General features: G+C 47.4%; 2 protein-coding genes across 2 annotated transcripts in view; one reads left to right on the forward strand and one right to left on the reverse strand.

The window, feature by feature from the left end:
• cdh23 (cadherin-related 23) overlaps window positions 1–16,100 on the forward strand; it is a 704,187-nt gene that overhangs the window by 584,279 nt on the left and 103,808 nt on the right. The window lies entirely within an intron of this gene.
• Window positions 1–16,100, reverse strand: part of vsir (V-set immunoregulatory receptor) — a 38,976-nt gene that overhangs the window by 22,167 nt on the left and 709 nt on the right. The gene's annotated exons all lie outside the window — the stretch shown is intronic.

A 16,100-nucleotide genomic window follows, 5' to 3' on the forward strand; every position in this document is an offset into this window, starting at 1 on the left:
GTCCCCTCAGGTGACAGTGTCACACGAGCTGGGACATGTTTATGTATTTTAATAAAAATTTGTATTTAATTTATAAACCCTTCATGAAACCTCATCCCACCCGTGGATGAGGTTTCATGAGAAATGCGAAGGCCGCCTGGGATCTTCGCCTGCCCCCCCACCAACATTAAGGTTGGATGGGCAGGCCAGACAATCGGTTTAATTAGATTATTAAAGACCTCAGCAGCTGACTCTGGTGCGCACCCACCAAACTGAAAATCGGAATGACATACGGTGACATCAGGACACACGCCTGACATCACCGCGCATCATTTTATGCACCGGCGAGAGGGGGCAGGGAGAAGATTCTAGCCGTAGCGAAAGCTCGGAATATATTATCTGTAAACCTTTAATATGTATATATGTATAAATTATTGCTGATATTTACTGCTACCCGAGAATAGTTTGGACAATGTATTGTCAAAACTCTAAAGCCACAAGTAAATTTTAAAAACTAATCTCGCATCCCCAAAAAGGAATAAGTACCTTGGTTAAAGTTGTACAGAAAAAGGCATTTGAAGGTTTCAGCTGGGACAGAGAGGCAGCCAGCAAGAGCAGCGGATGGGAACATTTTAAGGGGAACCCTTTTTAGGCCCCTTTTCCAGGAGGTTCAGTGTTTGTTTCCAAGCAAGAAACCTGACAGCACAGAGAGGTTGCTGAGCAGCTGTTGTGGAGGATGGGTATTGGAGGGAAACTAAGAAATCATTGCAAGACGAGAGATTCTTGTGAAATACAGGAGGGACAGGGAGGGAAAGCTATTTTAATTTTAAGAAAGCTGACAAATGATTCATACAAAACTCCTTTTACCAGGAGTAGTTCTGTAAGGGATGTGAGAAAGCACCTGCCCTTTGTGACTGAAGGGATATTTTCTGTTTAGCACCTTTCATGTATTAAATGCTCACAACTGTAACTCTGTTCAGAGGAAAAGGTGTTCCATGGTCAAATAACATTAACAATGGGGCTTTTCATCTCTGCTGTTTATGAGGTCTTCCTTTGCACAGAATACCCGCTTAACCACAGTGACTGGACCCATTGTATCGGAAATACTTTAAGGCAGTTCAGTACCACGTGATCTGGTGCTTTATCAACACAAGGCCTGTCTTTCCCTCGTCGGAGGTTAGCTGGAAGTGTTCTGACGTGACAAGTCCTTTCAGAGCTGCTCTCCATTATAATGTCACAAGTCATGAACACTAGCTAATCCTTGAGGTGGTGTGTCAGCAAAGATTGCTGCAAGCGACGAAAAGTAGAATTGTTGTCCAAAAGTAAACCTGATGGAGGTTCCGTTGATTGGTAGAAGGCGCAGCAGCCCTGCCTGTTGCCTGTTCAGCGCTCTTCCTTCACCGAGCCGCTTGGAACCTAAGCCATTTGCCAGAGGTTTAAGAGATTTTCAAAATGAAGCCATTTACAGGGATTGTGGGTGGGTGGGGAGGGCTGTGCTTGTGGGTGGAGATGGGTGGTGGTGGGGGTGTGTGTGGGTGGAGATGGGTGGTGGTGGGGGTGTGTGTGGGTGGGTGGGGATGGGTGGTGGTGGGGGTGTGTGTGGGTGGGTGGGGATGGGTGGTGGTGGGGGTGTGTGTGGGTGGGTGGAGATGGGTGGTGGTGGGGGTGTGTGTGGGTGGGCGGGGATGGGTGGTGGTGGAGTTGTGTGTGGGTGAGTGGAGATGGGTGGTGGTGGGGGTGTGTGTGGGTGGGTGGAGATGGGTGGTGGTGGGGGTGTGTGTGGGTGGGTGGGGATGGGTGGTGGTGGGGGTGTGTGTGGGTGGGTGGAGATGGGTGGTGGTGGGGGTGTGTGTGGGTGGGTGGAGATGGGTGGTGGTGGGGGTGTGTGTGGGTGGGTGGGGATGGGTGGTGGTGGGGGTGTGTGTGGGTGGGTGGGGATGGGTGGTGGTGGTGGAGTTGTGTGTGGGTGGGTGGGGATGGGTGGTGGTGGGGGTGTGTGTGGGTGGGTGGGGATGGGTGGTGGTGGTGGTGGGGGTGTGTGTGGGTGGGTGGAGATGGGTGGTGGTGGTGGGGGTGTGTGTGGGTGGGGATGGGTGGTGGTGGGGGTGGGGTTGTGTGTGGGTGGGTGGAGATGGGTTGTGGTGGGGGTGTGTGTGGTTGGGTGGGGATGGGTGGTGGTGGTGGAGTTGTGTGTGGGTGGGTGGGGATGGGTGGTGGTGGGGGTGTGTGTGGGTGGGTGGAGATGGGTAGTGGTGGGGGTGTGTGTGGGTGGGTGGAGATGGGTGGTGGTGGGGTTGTGTGTGGGTGGGTGGGGATGGGTGGTAGTGGGGGTGTGTGTGGGTGGAGATGGGTGGTGGTGGGGGTGTGTGTGGGTGGGTGGGGATGGGTGGTGGTGGGGGTGTGTGTGGGTGGGTGGGGATGGGTGGTGGTGGTGGAGTTGTGTGTGGGTGGGTGGAGATGGGTTGTGGTGGGGGTGTGTGTGGGTGGGTGGGGATGGGTGGTGGTGGGGGTGTGTGTGGGTGGGTGGGGATGGGTGGTGGTGGGGGTGTGTGTGGGTGGGTGGAGATGGGTGGTGGTGGGGGTGTGTGTGGGTGGGTGGGGATGGGTGGTGGTGGGTGTGTGTGTGGGTGGGTGGGGATGGGTGGTGGTGGGGGTGTGTGTGGGTGGGTGGGGATGGGTGGTGGTGGGGGTGTGTGTGGGTGGGTGGGGATGGGTGGGGGTGGAGTTGTGTGTGGGTGGGTGGGGATGGGTGGTGGTGGGGGTGTGTGTGGGTGGGTGGGGATGGGTGGTGGTGGGGGTGTGTGTGGGTGGGTGGGGATGGGTGGTGGTGGGGGTGTGTGTGGGTGGGTGGGGATGGGTGGGGGTGGAGTTGTGTGTGTGTGGGTGGGGATGGGTGGTGGTGGGGGTGTGTGTGGGTGGGTGGAGATGGGTAGTGGTGGGGGTGTGTGTGGGTGGGTGGAGATGGGTGGTGGTGGGGTTGTGTGTGGGTGGGTGGGGATGGGTGGTGGTGGGGATGTGTGTGGGTGGAGATGGGTGGTGGTGGGGGTGTGTGTGGTTGGGTGGGGATGGGTGGTGGTGGGGGTGTGTGTGGGTGGGTGGGGATGGGTGGTGGTGGTGGAGTTGTGTGTGGGTGGGTGGAGATGGGTTGTGGTGGGGGTGTGTGTGGGTGGGTGGGGATGGGTGGTGGTGGGGGTGTGTGTGGGTGGGTGGGGATGGGTGGTGGTGGGGTTGTGTGTGGGTGGGTGGGGATGGGTGGTAGTGGGGGTGTGTGTGGGTGGAGATGGGTGGTGGTGGGGGTGTGTGTGGGTGGGTGGGGATGGGTGGTGGTGGGGGTGTGTGTGGGTGGGTGGGGATGGGTGGTGGTGGTGGAGTTGTGTGTGGGTGGGTGGAGATGGGTTGTGGTGGGGGTGTGTGTGGGTGGGTGGGGATGGGTGGTGGTGGGGGTGTGTGTGGGTGGGTGGGGATGGGTGGTGGTGGGGGTGTGTGTGGGTGGGTGGAGATGGGTGGTGGTGGGGGTGTGTGTGGGTGGGTGGGGATGGGTGGTGGTGGGTGTGTGTGTGGGTGGGTGGGGATGGGTGGTGGTGGGGGTGTGTGTGGGTGGGTGGGGATGGGTGGTGGTGGGGGTGTGTGTGGGTGGGTGGGGATGGGTGGGGGTGGAGTTGTGTGTGGGTGGGTGGGGATGGGTGGTGGTGGGGGTGTGTGTGGGTGGGTGGGGATGGGTGGTGGTGGGGGTGTGTGTGGGTGGGTGGGGATGGGTGGTGGTGGGGGTGTGTGTGGGTGGGTGGGGATGGGTGGGGGTGGAGTTGTGTGTGTGTGGGTGGGGATGGGTGGTGGTGGGGGTGTGTGTGGGTGGGTGGAGATGGGTAGTGGTGGGGGTGTGTGTGGGTGGGTGGAGATGGGTGGTGGTGGGGTTGTGTGTGGGTGGGTGGGGATGGGTGGTGGTGGGGATGTGTGTGGGTGGAGATGGGTGGTGGTGGGGGTGTGTGTGGTTGGGTGGGGATGGGTGGTGGTGGGGGTGTGTGTGGGTGGGTGGGGATGGGTGGTGGTGGTGGAGTTGTGTGTGGGTGGGTGGAGATGGGTTGTGGTGGGGGTGTGTGTGGGTGGGTGGGGATGGGTGGTGGTGGGGGTGTGTGTGGGTGGGTGGGGATGGGTGGTGGTGGTGGTGGGGTTGTGTGTGGGTGGGTGGAGATGGGTTGTGGTGGGGGTGTGTGTGGTTGGGGATGGGTGATGGTGGGGTTGTGTGTGTGTGGGTGGGGATGGGTGGTGGTGGTGTGTGGGTGGGGATGGGTTTGGGTGGGTGGGCATGCATGTATAGGTGGGGGGACTGTGTGCATGAGTGTGTGAGCGGGTGGGTATGTGTGGATGGGTGTAGCGCCAGAGCAAGGATTGCCTCCTTTCTGTGCTGGTCTGACTCTATGATTGTGTTGAAGTGATGTTTGGTTCCTGAAGCAGAGTGATGTCTTACCTGGCCCCATCCATTTAAAGTCAGTGTTCAGGTGCTCCCTGTGGGGAATATGGTCTAAGTTGACCACCTGAGGTCAAGAGGCTCATCGCTGATGGGGGTTCCTTAGAAGTAGTAGTGGGGAACAAAGAAATGGCGGAGGAACTGAATAGGTACTTTGCGTCAGTCTTCACGATGGAAGACACGAGTAACATCCCCCAAGTTCAAGAGAGTTGGGGGACAGAGGTGAGTATGGTGGCCATTACCAAGGAGAAGGTGCTATGAAAATTGAAAGGTCTGAAGGTGGATAAATCACCTGGGCCAGATGGATTATACCCAGAGTTCTGAAGGAGATAGCTGAAGAGATAGTGGAGGCGTTAGTGGTGATCTTTCAGGAATCACTGGAGTCAGGGAGGGTCCCAGAGGACTGGAAAATCACTAATGTAACCCCCCTGTTTAAGAAAGGAGTGAGGCAAAAGACGGGAAATTACAGGCCGATTAGCCTGACCTCGGTCGTTGGTAAGATTTTAGAGTCCATTATTAAGGATGAGATTTCAGAATACTTGGAAGTGCATGGTAAAATAGGGCAAAGTCAGCATGGTTTCATCGAGGGGAGGTCATGCCTGACAAATCTGTTAGAATTCTTTGAGGAGGTAACGAGTAGGTTAGACAAAGGAGAGCCAATGGATGTTAACTACTTGGACTTCCAGAAGGCCTTTGACAAGGTACTGCACAGGAGGCTGCTCAGTAAGATAAGAGCCCATGGTGTTAGAGGCAAGGTCCTAGCATGGATAGAAGATTGGCTGTCTGGCAGGAGGCAGAGAGTGGGGATAAGGGGGTCCTTCTCAGGATGGCGGCCGGTGACTAGTGGAGTTCCGCGGGGGTCAGTGTTGGGACCACAACCTTTCAATTTATACATTAAAGATCTAGATGAAGGAACTGAGGGCATCCTGGCTAAGTTTGCAGATGATACAAAGATAGGTGGAGGGACAGGTAGTATTGAAAAGGCAGGGAGGCTGCAGAAGGATTTAGACAGGTTAGGAGAATGGGCAAAGAAGTAGCAGATGTGGGGAAGTCTGAGGTCAGGCACTTTGGTGGGAAGAATAGAGGCATAGACTATTTTCTAAATGGGGAGAGAAGTCAGAAATCTGGAGTGCAAAGGGACTTGGGAATCCTATTCCAGGATTCTCTTAAGGTTAACTTGCAGGTTGAGTCGGTAGTTAGGAAGACAAATGCAATGTTGGCATTTATTTCGAGAGGACTAGAATATAAAAGCAGGGATGTGCTGCTGAGGCTTTACAAGGCTCTGGTCAGACCACATTTAGAATATTGTGAGCAATTTTGGGCCCCGTATCTCAGGAAGGATGTTCTGGCCCCGGAGAGGGTCCAGAGGAGGTTCACGAGAATGATCCCAGGAATGAAAGGCTGAACATAAGAGGAACATTTGAGGACTCTGGGTCTATACTCGATGGAGTTTAGAAGGATGAGGGGGGATCTGATTGAATCTTACAGAATACTGAAAGGCCTGGATAGAGTGGACGTGGGGAAGATGTTTCCATTACTAGGAGAGACTAGGACCCGAGGGCACAGCCTCAGAGTAAAGGGAAGACCTTTTAGAACAGAGATGAGGAGAAACTTCTTTAGCCAGAGAGTGGTGAATCTATGGAATTCATTGCCACAGAAGGTTGTGGACACCAGGCCATTGAGTGTGTTTAAGACCGAGATAGATAAGTTCTTGATTGGTAAGGGGATCAAAGGTAACGGGGAGAAAGCGAGAGAATGGGGTTGAGAAACTTATCAGCCATGATTGAATGGCTGAGCAGCCTCGATGGGAAGAATGGTCTAATTTCTGCTCCTATGTCTTACGGTCTTAGGTTGACAGATGCTTGTAAATCCCTGGCTCCGGTACATATCAGTGTTATTGTGCTAAACAACCAAGCTTGAACAATCTGTGAACTAATGCTTCTGAAAGGAACATCCGCACATTAAATCTTCTCCCAGTCAGGCTCAGCTGCTCACTCTGCCCCTCTGGGTGCAGCAGAGCCACAGTCTGCCCTGTAGATGGATGCAAAAGATTGATGGGCCAATGTCAGAGAAGAACAGGGGAGTTGTCCCTGGTGTCCTGGCCAATATTAATCCCTCGACCAACATCAAAGAAACAGATTATCTAGTCATTATCACTTTGCTGTTTGTGGGGGTGTGCAAATTGGCTGCCCGATTTCCTATATTCCAACAGTGACTACACTTCAAAAGTAAGTCATTGGTTACATCTGTTGTTGGAGTGAATCACATCAGTGTAAGCGGCAATCGTTTATGCGATCTTGTTTTCTAATTGTTTTTTGTCGAAAATAATTCTCGGTTTTGTGTCTGCTTTCCTCCCAGTTGATAAGAGTGCGGCGGGGAGGAACTTCCTTGCTCCAAAATGGATCAAGTTCCTCAAATGCCGAGTCGTGATACTTCCTGAAGGGAATGGAAATCGTCTGCTTAAAATCCATTGTGAATTTTGCTGGAGGGGTGGCACAGTGAGTTGGTACATGAATTGGCAGTGACGCAGAGGTGGGATGTGGGTTTTTGGCTGCGATTCTTCTACACCACCGACTCCTCAATCTGTACCATGCAAATATGGACATGCACTAAAGCAGAGGGTAGGTGCTTCCCCTATGGGGACACCCCCAGTTTGTTTCAGTTTTTAGCGCTTCCCACAACAAGAAGGGAAAATCGGAAGGGGAGTCAATCCGGAGTTGCTGTCGCGCACATAATGGGGATCGGCAACAGAACGGCCTCAGTGGAGGTTTCGGTGCTGCCTCTACCAGAGGTGAATACCACCCTCCTCGGGATTACCTTGGAAAGCAGATACATCATTGTGTGAGGATTGGTTTCAAAGAGATTTAGTAAAAATACACTTGAGTCAGTAACTAATTGGAAGGTTTTTTTTTCTGTACTTCCAGCCATCTGTACCTTGCCGAAAAGCAAAGTAACAAAACCATCAAATGCGTAGAACTCCCACAATCCCATATATGACAAGACATCAACAACAAAAAGAAAGAGCTATCATGAAATAGTGGCTTACAGAAGCTTAATACCTCCCAAAGCACCTTACAGCCAATGAAGCATTTTTCTGGGAACCAAGGGAACAAGGCAGCCAGTTTGTACACAGCAAATTCCCAGTTATCCTGGAGGATTTAGTACCTCCAGTGATCCCATCACTCCTGTGCTATTCAGCTTTGCAGCATCCTGCCTGCCCGGGCCAATAGGAAACGGACGCTTTGAAACTTAATGGGGATAATTTTCAACTGTCGGAGCAACAGCCTTTTCCTCCCCCATCTCCAATATTTTCATAACTAATAACCAGAATTATTGTAAGAAAAAATTCTAAAAGCGCACACCTTATGGACCGTTCCAGTCATCTCTCTCCAGAGTTGTAAACAGCAAGAAAGTCACCTTTCATTCTTATTGCCTCCGGGAGGCTTGGCAGCTCTTTCTGAGTGCTCCACAATTAAGTGGGTACGATTTAGACAGGCTCCTTCTATACTGTCCCAGCAAATTCACCCTGAGCCAACCTCTCTTCCTCTGCCATTGATCCATTCTGAATCTTTCAGAGTGCCACGTTGGGTTGCTCCAATTAAGATTGTGTTGAGCTTGCTCCACTGAGCAACTATATTGGAGTTTAGTGATTCCGAGATAATTGAGCCTAATGTCTGGAAGGAAATGCTGAAACTATTGACTGCTCCTGGCTTGTAAGTGTTTAGACTGAACTTCACAATCTGTAATAATTTTTTGTCAAGAGATAGAGGGTTAGCCCTAGGAAAATGGACAGCAGCCAAATTGGCAACAGAAGCATATTTAAGACTCAATTTCATGGTATTTAAGAAATGGCCTTCCTGTACAAGAATCCCCTCTGTGACTACAAATAATCAAATGTAATAGAGTGATTCATTTCTAAAAATGAGACAATAAACCAGGACCTCTGTCGCAATGGTTCTTTGAGAGATCTTATGGTGATGTACAGATTAGAGCAGGGAGCACTCTCGGTGCACTGGCAAATATCACTCTCTCAACCAACAGCACCTCAAATGATCGAACTGGTCTTTCATCTCTTTGCTGCTCATGAGATCTTGCTGTGCAAAATGGCTGCTGCACTCTTCAATGAAGCAGTAATGACTTCAGTTCAAGAGCGGTATTCATTCACTGAGCTGTAGAGCATCCTAAGAGACAATATAAGGTGCCATTGACATAATGGAGCATTGATTTAAAAATGTAGTTATTGTGAAATTCTACTGTTGACATAGTGTAACTCTCTTGTTATTTAATGTATGGTTAGGGGGCAGGGTTCACAGAAACTTTAGTGTATCTTCTTTTAGTTCGTTTCCTGTTGTGGTACACTCAGAAATCAATGTTCTGGCTGGAACCAGGAGCCTTAAGCCCAAGTCCAACTATTGTTTGTGTAGTGATTGTTTGTATCTCACTTCTTCTCCCCCCATTAGTCTTCACACAGCAGCCAGCTTAACCGTGGTTAAAGGTTGAAGGCAGCTACTTAAGAGTGTTGAAGCCATCATTTGACCCCTACGCATTTGCTCAGGAAATTATCCATTGACGATAGGTACTTTCGGGATAGAATCTTGAGAAGGAGACCATATGGCCTGAACCAGTAGTTGTTCTGTGAAAGAGCTGACCAAGTTAGCGTCTCACCCCAGCACTTTCCCTGTAAATCTGCAAATTAATTCTCTTCAAGTAGATTTTTTTTTTGGGAATTTGGCTCCACAACCCTTTCAGGTCCATCTGGATCTTTACAACTCTCTGTGTGAAGAAATGTCTCCTCATTTTTTCATGAGTTCCTTTGCCAATTATTTTATATCTATGATATCTGACTCACTTGAGGATATAGTTTCTCCCTCATGCTTTATCAAAACCCCTCATATTTTTAAAATTGTTTTCATAATAATCATTTCCTTCTGTTGGACCACACCGTGAATATTGTAAGCAGTCCTGTCATCTCAGTTTTGGAAGGATGTATTGGCCTTAGAGGGAGTGCAGCGAAGATTTACTGGAATGATACCTAACTCAGAGTGTTAAATGACAACAAAAGTATACACAAACTCTGTTCTCTCATTGAATAATTTCTCCTTTAATTTGTCTCACTTTCTCCAAATAAAACGTGTTGCTATGGATACCCACATGGGCTCTAGTTATGCCTGTCTTTCAGTGATGTGGAACATTCCTTGTTCCAGTCCTATTCAGGCCCCCTCCCCCAACTCTTTTTCCAGTACATCGATGACTGCAATAGTGTCACTTCCTGCTCTTGACCAGAATTTGAAAAATTCAGCAACTTTGCTTCCAATTTTCACCTTTCTCTCACCTTCACATGGTCCAATTCCAACACTTCCATTCCCTTCCTTGACTTCTTCATTTCTGGGGATAGGCTGTCAACTAATATTTATGATAGGTTTACTGACTCTCACAGCTACCTCGACCAAACCTCCTCACGCCCTGCTTCCTGTAAAGACTTCATTCCATTCTCCTTTCTCTGGTGCATCTGCTCTCATAATGCTACCTCCCACAACAGCACTTCTGCTAAATCTTCCTTCTTCCTGGACTGGGGATTACCCCCCACTACCTACTGTGGTCATCAGGCAGTTTCTGATCCATTTCCCGCTCTTCTGCTCTCACCTCTTCTCCTCCCTCACAGAACCATGATAGGGTTCCCCTTATCCTCAATGATTGGTGAATCCAGGACTAAGGGGCATAGTCTAAAAATGAGGCTGAGACTAGGGTTGAAGTTAACTCTCTTCCACAAGCAACAATTTACGTTGGGTGAATTGTTCATCTTAAATCCGATAGACTTTTGTTAACCAAAAGTATTGCAGGATATGGGGCAAAGGCACATATATGGAATTAAGCCACGGATCAGCCATGATCTCATTGAATGGCAGGTTGGAGGGGCTGAATGGCCTCCCTGTTCATGTGTTCATGTCACAGGAATGTAACTGCTGTCTTACTTTTGTCAACAGTTACTGTTGACCTGTAGGGCTCCACTGTGAAGTACAGAGTCAAAGGAGAGAGAAGGCAAGAAGCTTCAATAAAAAAGTTAATTAATTGAGGTATCAGCCACAACACAGTGGGAGCACTCTCGCCTCCTGAGGCACAATGTTGTGGCTTCTAAGATCCCAACTTGGGACTTGAGCACATAACCTGACACTCCGGTGCAGTATCAAGGAAGGACGAAGCTGTTGGACACCCCGTCTGCCCTGTCAGTTGGCTGTAAAAGACGGTGCGAGACTGTTCATAGAAGAGCAGGGGCATTCTCCCTGGTGTCCTGCCCAATATTTGTCCCTCGATCAGCATCACAAAAACAGGTTGCCTGATCATAAGCACATTGCTGCCTGTGGAAGCTTGCTGTGCGCAAATTGGCTGTCGGGTTTCCTATTTTACAACAGTGACCTCACCTCAATGCCCGTAAAACTCTTTGAGACAACCTGGGTCGCTGAGATATAAATTTAAATCTTTTCAATGCATGAAATATGTAATAGAGGGAAAGACCAAGGAATTATTTTAGCGTCAACCTGATGTTATGATGGCTAGCTGGAATGTTGGGTCTTTCTTTCATTCTTTCTGAGGATGAGAGTGTTGCTGGCAAGGCTAGCATTTGTAACCCATTCCAAATTGCCCTTGGGTCCAAATATTTGGATAGCTGAATGGACTGAATGACCTTCCTCATCCACATCGATTGTGCATTCAATTTAATGCTGCTTAATAATTCCATCTTCCCTAAATGGCATTCCTATTGCACAAAAAGTAATTGGATGGTAAATTTCCATCTAATATTTAACCCATTGGGGCTGCATCTCCCTCCATCTTCCACCAAGCTTGTTATAAGACATGGAAGTCTAGCTTTTTGAAGAATTGTTAATTGGGATTGGGAGCATTGGTATCTTATGAATATTATTGAGCTGAATAATAATTGCTGACTCATCATCATCGCACTTTGAATAATCTAAAGATTTTCAATTGAAATAAAATGTTCTTCAGGAAATGAGTTACTCTGAGTTCAACTTAGTAACAACATTTGGCATGTTGCAATTTTTACCCCTTTCCACTGATGCAGAGGAGACAGAATTTGGAACTGTCCTGGGATGGTCATCGTAACATAACCAGCTTCAGCAACACGTACCTAGACCATTCACTCCAATAGTTCCATTGCTTTTGTGGCATGTTTAACTTCTGTTACGTGATGCACTGAAGTTTTTGTCCCTTATCTCTGCTTTAGAAAAGATGCATTAGCAATTATTGGAGAGAAACAGGTTCTTGTTGGCCAGCACAGACACGATGGGCCAAAGGGCCTGTTTCTGTGCTGTATAACGCTATCACTCTAAGTGAGCATGAGGCCGTGAGTGATTTGATGATGATCGCCAACAATATATGGGAGGTGTGAGTGAACAGAGGTGCATGCTGAAGTCCAAATCATGACCGTACCATAGAGTCATAGAGTAGTACTGTAAGTGAAGAAGGCCGCTCGGCCCATCACATCTGTGCTCGCTTCTTCAACAAGTGACCAGTTAGTCCCACTTCCCCAAGCTTTCCCCAAATCCTTGCCAATTTTTCTCCTTTAAGTATTGATCCAATTCTGTTTTGAATGCTGAATCTGTTTCACCACCCAACCAGCCAGTGCATTCCAGATCAAAGCCACTCTCCCATTGTGTAGAAGATTTTTCCTTATGCCACCACTGGCCGTTTGCATAAGAAATAAATTGGAGCTGGGGGGATGGTGGGAGGCAGGCCATTCGGCCCCTCGAGCCTGCTCCACCATTCAATAAGATTATGGCTGATCAAGCAATCACCATACATCTGTGCCCTCTGTTTATTGACCCATCAGACATTGGAAACAGTTTCTCCTTAAAATCATGAAGTGATGAGTAACTAAGCACCTCTATTAGATTTCTCCCAGCCTCTCTGATCTTAGGAAAACAACCTCAGCATCTCTAATCTGTCCACATAACTGTAATTTCTTACCCCTGGAATCATTCTAGTAAATTACTTCTGTACCCTCTCAAAGCCTCCAGTACTTCCTAAAGTGTAAACAGCCAAGTCAGTAAAGTGAGATGTCAAACTTCTTCATTACTTTGTGAGTTTGTGTCGTTCCTAAGATTCTCTCTCTCTCTCTCTCACTGGCAGCAGTATGTACAATCTACAAGATGCACTGCAGAATGCACCAAGGCTTTTTCACAGTCCCTCCCAAACCCACAATTTCCACCACCCTGTAGGCCAAGGGCCACAGTCAGAAACAAAACTTGGGAAATCAAATTGATTCATTAAGGGGAGTAACATTATGCACATTATTTGTTTTTTTTTTTAATGGTGCTGTTCGAGAACACTCAATGGCCTGACAGCAGTGTGGAAAATGTTTCAACTTCAGTTTCCGGAACCAGGACGTAACATATGAGCAGAGAAATGTACCCAATATGATTGACTGCCAGAAGTCTTAAGTTGTTTGATATTTAAAACCATTATGTATATTTTCCGCACAGTGTTTCCTAACCTGGGCACCAGCACAATTGTGAGGGAGGATGGGGAAAGTTGGAAGGTTAAGGGGACAATGTTTACTTTAAAGTTAATTGAGTGGATTGCTGAAAGTATCTTCGTTGGTAAGTTTAAAGTTGGTAGGTGATGGAGTGCATGTAGATGTTTCCAGTTCCAGTCAGGCTCACCCAGAGAAGGTGTTGAGCCAGTATAAGTCACTTCTTTCACCAAAGAGGAGGTGGGAGGGCCAATCCCTATTATATTTCCATACCTTAACCAGCGTGTGTGTGTGTGCGTGCGCGTGTACGCATGCGCAGCCAGATGAATGACTCATGCTTTGGCTCAAAATGAGTTTGGTTGAGGTAGGGGGTGAGGATGATACTTTATGTAAATTTAGGTAGAAGTTCATTGAAGAGTAATGTTGAAAGTTCCTGTGCAGTGGTCTTTGGAGGATGTGTGTGGGCTGTATATGGGGGCAGGTTGTTTGATCTGTGAATGTAGAACTTAGACTAAGCTTTTGCTGTAATATGACCTGCTTCTTTAATTTATTGTTGAATGAGGAAACATATGTTGCTTTAGAAAAGGATTGAGGAAGGGAACAACCTTTTACTAAAAGACTTCGGTTCCAACCTGCCTTCCTTGGCTGTACACAAACATTTGGAGTCTGTATTTACTGAACTAAGCTTTTGATATTTTTGACTCACTTTCAAAGACCAATCCCTCAGTGCCAAGTCATTACTGAAACTGCTTTTATGAGATTTTAAAAACCAGGACAAAAACATCAGATAGCCTTGAAATGACATTGTGTAGTATCAACATCTGCTGTATTAATTGGCTGGATATTTTTATTATAACAGCAGATAAGGGAATCTCTTACAAAAACAACTTGCATGAATATAGCGTCTTTAACATAGTAAAATGCCAAAATCACTTCACAGCAGCGTTGGCTGACAAAATTTGACACTGAGCCAAATAATGAGATAACTGGGGCACGTGACCCAAAGCTTGACCAAAGAGATGGATCTTGAGGAGTGTCCTTAAATAAAAGGCATCAAGCGATTTAGGGAGAGAATTCCAGAGTTCAGGGCTTAGGCAGCTGAAGGCATGGCCAGCATTTGTGGATTCAAGTCGGCGATGCACAAAGGTTTAGAATTAACAAATGCATGACACACTTTTACCACAGGATTGCACAATGTAACTTCAAAGCCCATAGGGTTTTGTTTTCCCATTTGATGTCCCTTAATCAAAACGCCTTATATCGAGGGACAACTCACAAATACAATGTTAATCCAGCTTGTCAGCTCCACAGATAATAGAGGAAAACGTGCATTAATTAAAAACCCAAATTTGACATTCAGCCGTCCAAACTTCTTACAACAAACTTGTTAAAAAAAAGTAGAAAAATAGTCAGAGAGTGAGACACAGGTTGAAGTGTTTCAGGAGGTTTTATCCGATGCTTTCTGAAAGTGCATTATTCTTTGGAGGGTGAATAACCCTTTTGTTTTTAGCTGTTCTGTTACATGTCTCGAGTCACAGATGTTAGCTGCCATTTTAACTCCCCAAGCTTGCTATACAAATGAGGGAGTTTTTCCAGATAGTAAGATCTGTAGTTGACTAGAAGGGGAAAGAGCTCTTGTAAAACAGTTAGTACATTGTGAGTAGGATGCTAGCTGTCCTGTGTGGGTGGGTGTAAGTCTGTGTGTGGGAGTGCATATAGACCAAAGGATGGCCTTTTCACATTCTTAAGTGTCACTGTTATTAATGCAAATGCAAAGAGAAAAAGTCTTTAGTCCAGAGCTTGACATTTACAAGCAATTTGCAATTAATCTCTGCAGTTTATAAGCATCTATAATTACCTGCATTTGCTTATTCAGAGCTTATTCAAGGCCATTGCCTTCAAAAGGACAGGGCAGTTGAGCAGCAACCACATCACAAAAGTCCACAGATCCCACACTACCCATCAGCAACACAAGAGAGAAAAAAAAATAACTTCTATTTATATATCACCTTTCACAACCTTAGGGTACCCCAATCTTACAGCCAACCAGTAGTCAATGTTGTAATGTTGGAAATGTGGCAGCCAATTTGTGCACAGCAAGCTCCCACAGACAGCAGCATGATAATGACCAGATAATTTACTCTTAGTGACGTCAGTTGAGGGACAAATACTGGCCACTACACCGGGGAGAACTTCCTGCTCTTTTTCAATATAGTGCTTGGGATCTTTTATGCCCACCTGAAGGGGCAGACGGGGGCCTCAGTTCAACATCCCATCTGACAAGTGGCACCTCCAACAGTGCAGCACTCTCTCAGTACAGCACAGGGAATGTCTGTCTACATTTTTGTTCCCAGGTCTCTGGAGTGAGACTTGAACCCACAGCTCTCCTGACTCAGAGGTGAGAGTGCTACTAGCTGAACATACACATCCGCTGTACTGCACCCTCTCTGCTGGCACTTCTCTTTAGGCAGAATTGGAATTATTTTAGTTGTATATTGATCCTGTTAGCTGAGTGAAGCTGTCAAGCAGTGAAGCTGTTACTATTTGGCACTAATTTTAGAACTGTCAAAATGGGTATGTAAAGTTTTTGTGATTTATGGGTGGGGTGGGTGTGGAAGGTTGAAAGAGTCATATTCGGCCACGGTGCCTAGTTCTCCACCCAGAACAATAGGGTGGCAACAGTGTTATTGAACAGTGCTAGTTTCAAATGTTCAAGACCCCTGGCATCCAGCAGACGGAATTTAGTTGGCAGCGTTATTTTTCTATGGGTTGTAAGAAATGTCTGTTGTGGGGGAAACAGGGGAATTACAGAGTTTCACTCGTATCCAATCAGGTTTGAGGAAACTTCACGTTCCCTTTAAATTCGTATTAAATTTAACTTCCTTAAGTGAAGCACTCCCTGCCTTCAGCACCCCAATCAACAGGGGAATGTGTGTGGTCAGATGTACAGTTATTTTGATGCACATTTTGTCTGGTGATCACAGTGTAAAATCCAGTGTTGTTTTTGGGGGCACCAGTGTGAATAAAATGAGAACACCACAAGTTGGTTAAAAAAAACAGAATTGCTATTTCAAACCTGCAGTGAGATTAAGCCGAATTTGAAATTGCACTTCTCTGAATTGGCACCATCCCAATACAACAATCCTGTGACAATCAAAAACTCCTCTC

This window comes from Carcharodon carcharias, chromosome 28, assembly GCF_017639515.1.
Source record: "Carcharodon carcharias isolate sCarCar2 chromosome 28, sCarCar2.pri, whole genome shotgun sequence".
NCBI classification, from domain to species: Eukaryota; Metazoa; Chordata; class Chondrichthyes; order Lamniformes; family Lamnidae; genus Carcharodon; species Carcharodon carcharias.